This window comes from Silurus meridionalis, chromosome 7, assembly GCF_014805685.1.
Source record: "Silurus meridionalis isolate SWU-2019-XX chromosome 7, ASM1480568v1, whole genome shotgun sequence".
In the NCBI taxonomy this organism is placed as follows: domain Eukaryota; kingdom Metazoa; phylum Chordata; class Actinopteri; order Siluriformes; family Siluridae; genus Silurus; species Silurus meridionalis.
In genome coordinates this window covers 8,915,832-8,925,621 of record NC_060890.1, presented here as the reverse complement: position 1 = coordinate 8,925,621, position 9,790 = coordinate 8,915,832, and positions in this window count along the sequence as shown.

The window sequence follows — 9,790 nt, the reverse complement described above, 5'->3', positions numbered from 1 at the left end:
AGCGTTCAGGGGAAGACCTGCCAGCAGAGAGTTGCAGTAGTCAAGTCTTGAAATGACAAGAGACTGAACAAGCACCTGGGCAGCCTGTATGGACAGAAATGGTTGAATCTTTCGGATGTTATAGAGAAGAAATCGACAAGAACGAGCAACATTAGAGACATGTGGGAAGAAAGACAGTTCATTGTCCATAGTTACCCCAAGGTTACAAGCAGTGGCTGAAGGGGAGAGCAGAGAGTCATGAAGTGTTATTTGGAGATCTTGACCTGGAGATGAATCACCTGGAATGACCAGCAGTTCTGTTTTGCTGGGGTTGAGTTTTAATGTTAGTTGCGATGCTGTGGGGAGGTGGTAGCTTAGTGGTTAAGGCATTAGACTTTGGATCTGAAGGTCATGAGTTAACTCCTGGACCCCTGATCAAATGTCTAGATGAGAGCGTTTACCATATATTTAAATGTAAATAAGATGTTTCTGCATTTTGACCTTTGTTAATTAAATGGTATGCTTTTAAAAGGGACACATCTGACTTTTTAATGTCTAACAGCTGAAGATGCATATCAGAGCAAAAACCAAGAAATGAGGCCAGAAGAACAAGACTCTTTCTAGAACTGGTAAGGCCTTGGTAAGAGAAATCACCAAGAACTGGATGATCACTCTGGTTGAGCTGCAGAGATCATTTTGTGGAGACGGGTGAAACTTGCAGATGTTAATCATCACTGTAACACAAAACCCAACTGAACTTTATGCCAGAATGCACAGATAGAAACCTTTCCTCAGTAAAAATACATACATTTTTTTGAATAAAACGAAGTTTTATAAGACGAATTTGTGAAATAAGACGAATTTGTGACAGGTGGAGTCCGATTAAGGTGTTGAAGTGACTCAATGATGAGCCAGAGAAATGGAATGCACCTGAGCTCAATTTCAAGTGTTATAGCAAGCCTATAAATACTTATGTCACTGGATTTTTCCTTATTAGTAAATTATTGTTTAAATGTGTACATGATTTGTTGCTATTTGTCATTATATTCATAGAAAACATTGTAACCTTCTCCTTTTCAAATGATTGATGTTTAATACTTATGAGTTAATGAGTAATCTGGGTTTTTTTGGCTCTAAATAAGGCCGTTAATGCTCTATCATTATAAGCTTTATCTCCTGATATTTGATATGATAAATACTTTGTGTAATTTATGTATAAGCTGGGCCACTGGTGCAGAGGGCTGAGGGGGAAAAGCCTTATCATTTACAAAGGATTTGTTATAATCGGATAAGCACAGTTGATTTTTTCAAAAGTCTCCATTAATGAAAAGGGACTAGTGGATATGTTTTTGTGAGACACACATCAGTATAGCATTTCAAATCAAATCAAATTTTATCAAATCAAATTTTATTTGTCACATACACATACATACAGGGTACGACATGCAGTGAAATGCTTCAAATGCATTTTAATGTTTATTAAACTTAGTCATACAAACTTAAATTATGTTATCCATGTAATGAACATCATTTTTTCCCTTCCTTTTGTATTTATACATTGCGTTGTGTATATACTGTATACTGTATTATATCTCTATTCTTTTATATATTTGCACATTTCTTTTTCTTTACTGCTGTAACAGAGAAATTTCCCCACTGTGGGATGAATAAAGGTATATCTTATCTTATCTTAGAAATACGCTTTCAGAAATGCTGTTTTTCTTGTGTTAGTTAACAGGGTATGAAATGATGTGAAATGGTATGCATCAGTGTCAATGAGTTCTTGTTTCTACAGGAAGACTTAAAGAAGAAAAAGATGTAGGATGTAGGAAGGAGCTGACGGTGCACAACCACAGATTTTTATTGCTATAAATCTTTATTGCTTTTTTCTTCTCAGATATAATTATATTTAGAGCGGCTGTATTAATTCTCCCACTGTTGGCTGCTGGCAAAGACTGATGTGTCTCATCTTGGACCGGGCAGATGTCTGATGTGCTATTTTGACCCACGGTTGACCCGCGGTCTAGACTCTGTATGATCCGCAGAAATGATTTCAGCTTGAAATAGCAGAAATAAATGAGAAAACAGATAAACCCACCCAGAGCAATAAAATCTTTTTTTATGAACCGACACATCAAACATTTTGATGTAGGAGCATTTAATAGCTGCAGGAGAAAAGCAAACCAAAGAAAATATTGTCATGTACGATGTTCATGTGCTCACTGCTGCAATCCAATTTTTATTGGCTTTATTATAAGCAAATTACCTGCTTAATTATGATTATGCATTCATTTAGCCTGATTTTGGCTAAGAACCTGGGTTAAGTCTTTCATCACTGATTCAAATGAATTAACCCTTATCTGTCTTTACACAATCATTTACACAATCATTTACACAATCCTGTGGCATGCTATTATATCTGAAAGGTCACAAGACACACAGAGCTGCTGAGTCATTCTATCCATGCTAATTAATGTATATTAATGTAATAAATCTTGTTCCAGTGTCCAAAGTGGCTTTGTCGGATAAAGGGAAATAAATCTAAATCTAAGTTACGGGGAAATTATAGCAAAAGAATCAAGCAGTCAATGAAAAATTACCACTTTTAAATAATGTCGAAGATCCTGAGATTAATTTTAGATCTCTTATTTAGTTCTTTAGTCCATTATCCTAACATTAATGTCTTTTTTAAATATAGTTAAAGTTACAGTAAGTTCTAATTATTAGTAAACGTAAATCATGAGCCGAAATCTCAAGGGTAATCAAGCTAAAATGATCATAATAGCAAAGTGGAAGAAAGTCAAAAAGAGTCACATAAAATCACACACACCACACACACACACACACACACACTAAATGTTGCTAACAAGCTTGAGTGGTTAAGTTGTTGGACTTCTGATCAAAAGGTTGTGAGTTCAAATCCCAGCACCACCAAGCTGCCACTACTGGGCAGTTAAATTAATGAGATAACTGTGGTCACTCTGGATAAGAGCAGTATGGGCCTTCAAGGGGGTATCTCCCCCTTGAAGGCCCAGGTACCAAATGCACGGCCTGCCACTGCTAATTTCACACTATGCAATTCCTTTCCTATCTTTCTCAAACTACATACTGACAGTGTATTAAGGTGGTTTCCACCACTATAACGAGAGTTTCTTTTGACCGACTGACAAGTTAACTAGGCTACACTATGCAAGGTTTTAGCCTAGTGTGTAGTGTCTCAGGACATAACTTCTGCTCCACAGCAGAATCCTCTTATACCCCAGGACTTGATTAATTATGTCTGTGGCTGCATCTGGGAGATATTTGCAGGCTGTGAACCAACAATTAAATCGCAATGTGCTTTAGCTTCAGCACCATCTGGAAACAAATTTGAATTGCAGGCATGCCAAATGGTACCGGAAAGCTTATATAAAGCCCATGGCACTGTACTCTTCTGTTCACTGTGCCAAAGTGTAACAGCAGATGCATAATGCCTGGGCCACATGCCTAGCTTTAACACTTGCATCGCAAAGCACTTTCTCCAGATAAATGTTGATCAGACACACAATATAGACAGATTCTATATGTGGACAAAATCTAACAAGATAGTGGTATGGCACTTACAGGCAATGCCTCATGGGTCAGCATCTCCTGATCCAATCTCACCTAAAACTCCACAACTAGACTGCTTTACACATATAGGACATTAAGAGCTGTATGGTGTTATTACCAAAGCCAAAACAACAACATGTCTGTTAGATCCCATTCCAACTGTAATACTAAAAGAAGTGTTACATAGAGCTGGTGAGCCTCTTCTAAATATAATTAACTAGTCACTATCTTTAGGTTACGTCCCTAAACCCCTCAAGTTAGCAGTAATAAAGCCCCTCATTAAGAAACTTAATTTGGATCCAAACACACTATCAAATTTCAAATCTCCTATTTTTGTCTAAGATTTAAAAAAAAGATTGTGTCTTCCCAGTTATGTTCCTACTTACAAGTAAACAATATATTTGAGTTTCTAGTCAGGTTTTAGGCCCCATCATAGCATAGAAACTTGTCTTTTGAATATCATAATAACCATAATACAAAAACAGCCTTCTTTCACCCTAAATATTGCTAAGCTAAGAAACATGTTGTCTATATCTGATGCAGAGAAGCTTGTACATGCATTCATGACCTCCAAACTGGACTATTGTAATGCATTACTAGGTGGATGTCCTGCATCTTTAATAAACAAGCTACAGTTAGTCCAGAATGCAGCAGCCAGAATTCTCACAAGGTTGAGAAAATATGATCATTTAACCCCAATCTTATCATCCCTACACTGGCTACCTGTTAAGTTTTGGGTTGCACCAGCTCCAGTCACGTCCCACCTCATGAAGATTGTGGACTTTGAAAGAAGTAGATGCTGACCCCGCACGGCCGTATCTAGAGGACGTATCTGATTCTTGGCTACAAAGCCAAAAATGGACCAGCACTTTCTTAATTCAAATACCTCAGCACTCCTTGTGCTGCATCATGATGCCTGAGATCTCTCAGGGTAAGAGGTAAGTATACTTCATGGCTCTTTTCTATTCTGGCAAAGAGGTGGTGGAATGAACTTTCCCTAGATGTCCAAACAGCTGAGTCACTGGCTATCTTCAAGAGACAGATGAAGGCCTACCTCTTCATGAAACACTCAAACTAGTACTTTTCCCAGATTGTTTTGTCCTTGTTAATATTTATTTAAACAAAAAAATAATCTCAACATAGTTATAGGCTGATGATATCTTAAGTTTGTAATCTAGTGAACCAATGTTGATTTATTCATTAATAGAGACCTAAAGCACTTTTGTACGTCTCCCTGGATTAGGGAATCTGGGAAAATGCCATAAATGTAAGTGAAATTATCTTCCAATTTAAATCAAAATTAGCCTTTTCATTATTTTTTGAAAACATAGTTGTTGACAGCAAGTGTATTTCTCACTCACTGAAAAAACATGAATCTTTGCAATTAATAAATCCATGTTTAACGATTACGCCAGATGGCTTGCAAATTGAAAAGCTGAAATATAACAAGAAATGCTGTTTAAGATATCCTAATTATTACATATCTTTTATGTTTGTGTGGAAAAAATAGCAATAACCAAAAACATTTTACTACTTCATGCCAGATCACAAAGGAACCTCCCAGGGATAGCCCATATGTTTGCTCCTTTTCAGATTACTTCATATTTTTGGAAGTTCCCACGTGTATAGAATCGATTTGGGGCTATTCCAATAACTGGTTTGGTGCAACTAAATACTGATTCTGCAATTCATGATGCTGGGAGGCAAGCTGTACTGCAATCCCATGCCTCCTTTTACTAAACCTGACGTGTAAAAAAAAAAAAAAAAAAAAATGAATGCGGCCTGTCATGATATGAAACAGACTGTTTTGCTCTAAATGGTTTCTATCCTCTCACGAAAAGAAAACACAATTAGTAATTCCCATTACAAAACAGTTTCTAATGCAAAAGGTTGTGACATTTATAGTAAACATTTAATGAAATAGCTAACCTCATATTAGTCCATATGCTGACTGACTGATTATACTAGGAGGGAAATGGATAGAACATTTTTATGTTCCAAAGTGGTTGCAAAATAATATTTTCCCTGTCTTGCTAGCATAATGACTGTTCCACCTCGTCTTGACTGTTCTGTACTGTTCTCAGTGGCTATGCTAAGTTTTCCTGCTGGAAGTATATTTTGGCACCCTTACCTAATGGTGCCTAATAGCCCTCGAAACATAAGCATATGTGTATCCACAACAAAATAAATAAATACACTTGATTTGTGCAGAATACAACTATATTATTTTAAGTCAGTCATTTATATATGCTTCAGGAATCAGACAGAATGTTTTTTATTGAATTACATTTTTTGCATTTGTCATAGTTAGTATTGCAAAGTTTTTTGTGGGAAAAATAAAGTCTTTGCGGTTTAGAATTCTATACTGCCCAGACATACAATGGTGTTGTTGAACAGGAATGGGTGGAGCACAGTCTTTTTCTGAACTTTGTAGCCTGTTCTATCTGCACTAACATAAATGTGTTTTGAGAGCATCTGTCAAATAGTATTCTGCATGACAAGAATGATGTCAGGGGGAGGAAAATTTAGGAAATTGTATACATTGCTGCTAAGGGCATCAACCAGGTCAGGGCCATGTTAGTGTTCCTAATGGGTTGCTAACAGCAGGAAATATTTTCTTTATCCAGAAAAGAAAACAAAGGAAATATGTTCAGGAAGCCTACAGTCTTGCACATGCAAACAAGGTCTATAATTATTTAAACAGACCGATTAAATCAATTAGCCTCTGTCAGAGGTGGGAGGTAACGAAAAACAAATACTTTGTTACTGTAATCAAGCAGATTTTTCTGCTAACAGTACTTTACTTCACTATTTATTTTTCTGAAAACTTTTTACTTTTACTCATTACATTTTTACACAAATATCTGTACTTTCTACTTCTTCAATTTTCAAAACAGACTTGTTACTTTTGTTTTAATCTATTTGGTGAAATGTCAATTTTTTTCCTTCTCATTGAGCGCTAAGTCTCAAATCAGCACCGAAATCTGCAATGATGAACACAATTAACCCTCTGTTAACTGCCACAATTAACCACCGCATTTTGTGGAATTTTTTCCTCATAACGCCGAAACGAACGTAAATTATTGGCTTTTTTGATCATACAGATAAGAGCAATACATCAGTCGAATTTGTAACGGGCCTACTTTTATTTGTACACACTCATAATATGTTATTATGATAATAACAAAATGTAGTGCTTTTGTAAAGTGAAAAAAACAGACAGGGTGCGATTTCTGCCGTCTCTGTCTTCTCTCTTCACAGACACACAAATAAAACAACCTGAATTTCAGTGAATACTTATATAATATAAATATAATGTATAGAAAGCTCGAAAACTACTTTAAAATAAACAAATTCACATTGAATTCAAATTTTCTCTGAATATGTTATCCGTATGAAAGTTATAAGAGGTGCAGTTTCTCCGGTATCACCTCATTAACCGTCCGTGTGGAAACATAGCAAAAGTTCCGCTTGGTGTCCTGATAATTTACGTAATTTAAAACAACATAATTACTTTAAAAGTTTTACAAAAATATTTTGTCTTCATGCTCTAAGTTGAGTTTATTTTCACGAATAATAAACATGCATTTGCACAAAGCATCAATATATGTCCATGCCCATGTTGATTAAAGTATTAAAAAATTGGAAAGTATTAATTGAAGGTACATTTAGAACAGCATAATTAAGTATTTTATTCGATTGACAGCTCTAAGATTAATATGTCGTGGCGTCTAATTATCAGCATGACAATAAAAAACAAGTATTAGTAATGGCTACTTTTTACTTAAGTACATGTCAGAACCCAAACTTCTTTACTTTAACTTAAGTAAAAAAGTGTATTCACTACTTCAACTTTTACCCGAGTATTTGAAACATGAGTATCTGTACCTCTACTTAAGTGAATGATGTGTGCACTTTTGCCACCTCTGGCTGAACTGTGTGTTCAGTCCCTGTATGTTTAGCTCCAGAGTCACATGGCATACAGGTGCTTTGCATGAAGATACAGATCAATAAAACAAATTTTATCTTTGCTTTTGGCAATCGGCTGCTAATGCTTACGTTATGAAACAGATAAGAGTGGATCTTTATTGCAATTAAATAACTTAATAACTTAATAACTTAATAATCATTCAGGCTGCAAAACAAAACAACATTTGTCTTTGCTTACCTGCTATGATTCCTAACAACCTCCTCAACTTTCTAATCAGTAAATTCCAATATATACACTACTGTATATGGACAAATGATTGTGAAGACCTGAGCACAATATTAGTATGTGCTTTGTGAACATCCATTTCCCATTTAGTCCCCATTTGCTGTTATAATAACCTCCACACTTCTCGGAAGGTGTTCCACTAGATATTGCATAATCCACAAGGGGCATTAGTAAAATCAGATACTGATGTAGGGTGAGGAGGCCTGGGGTGCAGTCATTGTTCCAAATAATTCCAAAGGTGCTTAGTAGGGTTGAGGGCAGAGTATTATAGCAGGCCACTGAAGATCTTTTACTCCAACTCATGTAAACCATATCTTCATGGAGCTTGCTTTACGCACAGGGGCATTGCCATGCTAGAACAGAATTGTATACAGATATTGTGGAGGCACAAATTTTGGGGAAGAACCACATATGCTGGAAAATCAGTTGTCACAAAACGTTTTCTCTATATTGTGACAATAAATAAAATGACATGGTTATTGTTAGTTCAGGTGTGTTTGCTGACTCTAACCAATCAGAACTCCAAAGCCCTTCATTGATGCCACAAAAGATATTTATATAAAATAAATATCTGTTGTAGGGCGAAAGCATATCACAAATCTGTCACTCTATCAATAAATAAAAATAAATAAATAAAGAGTGACTGTAGAAAGACTATAAAAGGACCATATCACCTAGAGTGTATCTTTAACTTCTACAAACATCACTCAGTTTCCACGTTTTTATTTCATAAGAGGTGATAACACTAAGCTTAAAGTACAACCTGTCCATGAAAAAAACGTGAGGTGACTTTTCAATAATCCTTCAGCAATGCTGATGCAGGCATACGTTAATTAATTCATTTACACAAATCACTTAATCAATTAATCATCAACCTTTATTTTGGCATGGCGTATCAGTAAAGTGCAACACAGAGTCCATTAAAAGCAGATGTACAGGGTGATACATGCGACGTTATCGGCATGCTATCAACCACTAATCACAGCAACAGAAAAGGAACAGCCAAAACCGTGATACATGATAACGCACATGCTCGATAACAGACTCATAAAAATGGTCAGCATTATTCTGAGAACTGCAGTGCATCATTTTATGATCTCTTTTTTGTTGAGCAATGTCAGCAGTCCTTGAATTTTTAATGCCCCTGTTCCTCAGCTCTCTTCTTAAACATTTTAGCCAAATGAACAATACACATATTTGCCAAATCAGTGCTTAATTAAGTAAACAATTTTGATTTATATGAGGGTTTTTTTTTAGATCTCTGTTCCATTTGCTTACTGTCCAATCATCTGGTTATTTTGTGAAGTTTCTGTGTTGTCAGTGAACAACTACAAATTGTGTGAAATCTAAACTGCTAAAATGTCCAAGGTCATAGATCTGGCTATGCACATCAGACAATTACATAGTTTCATTTCGCTTTAAAAGAAGGCACTGCTGTTTGTGTGAAGGTCAGGAGCATTAGGTGACGAAGCTTGGTAGTCAATTGGAAGCAACCGATAACAGTCCTTGTATATCATAGCCAGACTGGTTTGAGCTGAAAGTTCAAGTTCAAGTTTAAGTTCATGTTTATTTGTTTTTTCAACCATATACAGTTTAGTACACAGTGAAATGAAACAACGTTTCCCTAGGACCGAGGTGCTCAGCAAACAACATAAATTAACAAAAGGATCACAAGGAACACAGAAGTGCACATAACTCTAAACTCACAAAACAAATTGAACATGCGCAATATTTAGTGCAAAAAGGGGAAGGGTGAAATAAAAGACAAGAGACAACATGAGACAAGGAAAAACAGTAACACAGTAGCGCCGGCCAGTCCAGTAGGTTGTGCAAAATAGATTGTCTGTATACAAAATTCAAAAATGAAACAAATTTAAAAAATACTGTACATGTAAACATTTGGCTGAATGTAAACTTTTGGTTTTAGTTTTTTGTGTGTGTGTATCAGTCTAGTTCCTTCATGTTGAGGAGTCTTATGGCTTGTGGGCAAAAAACTGTTACAGA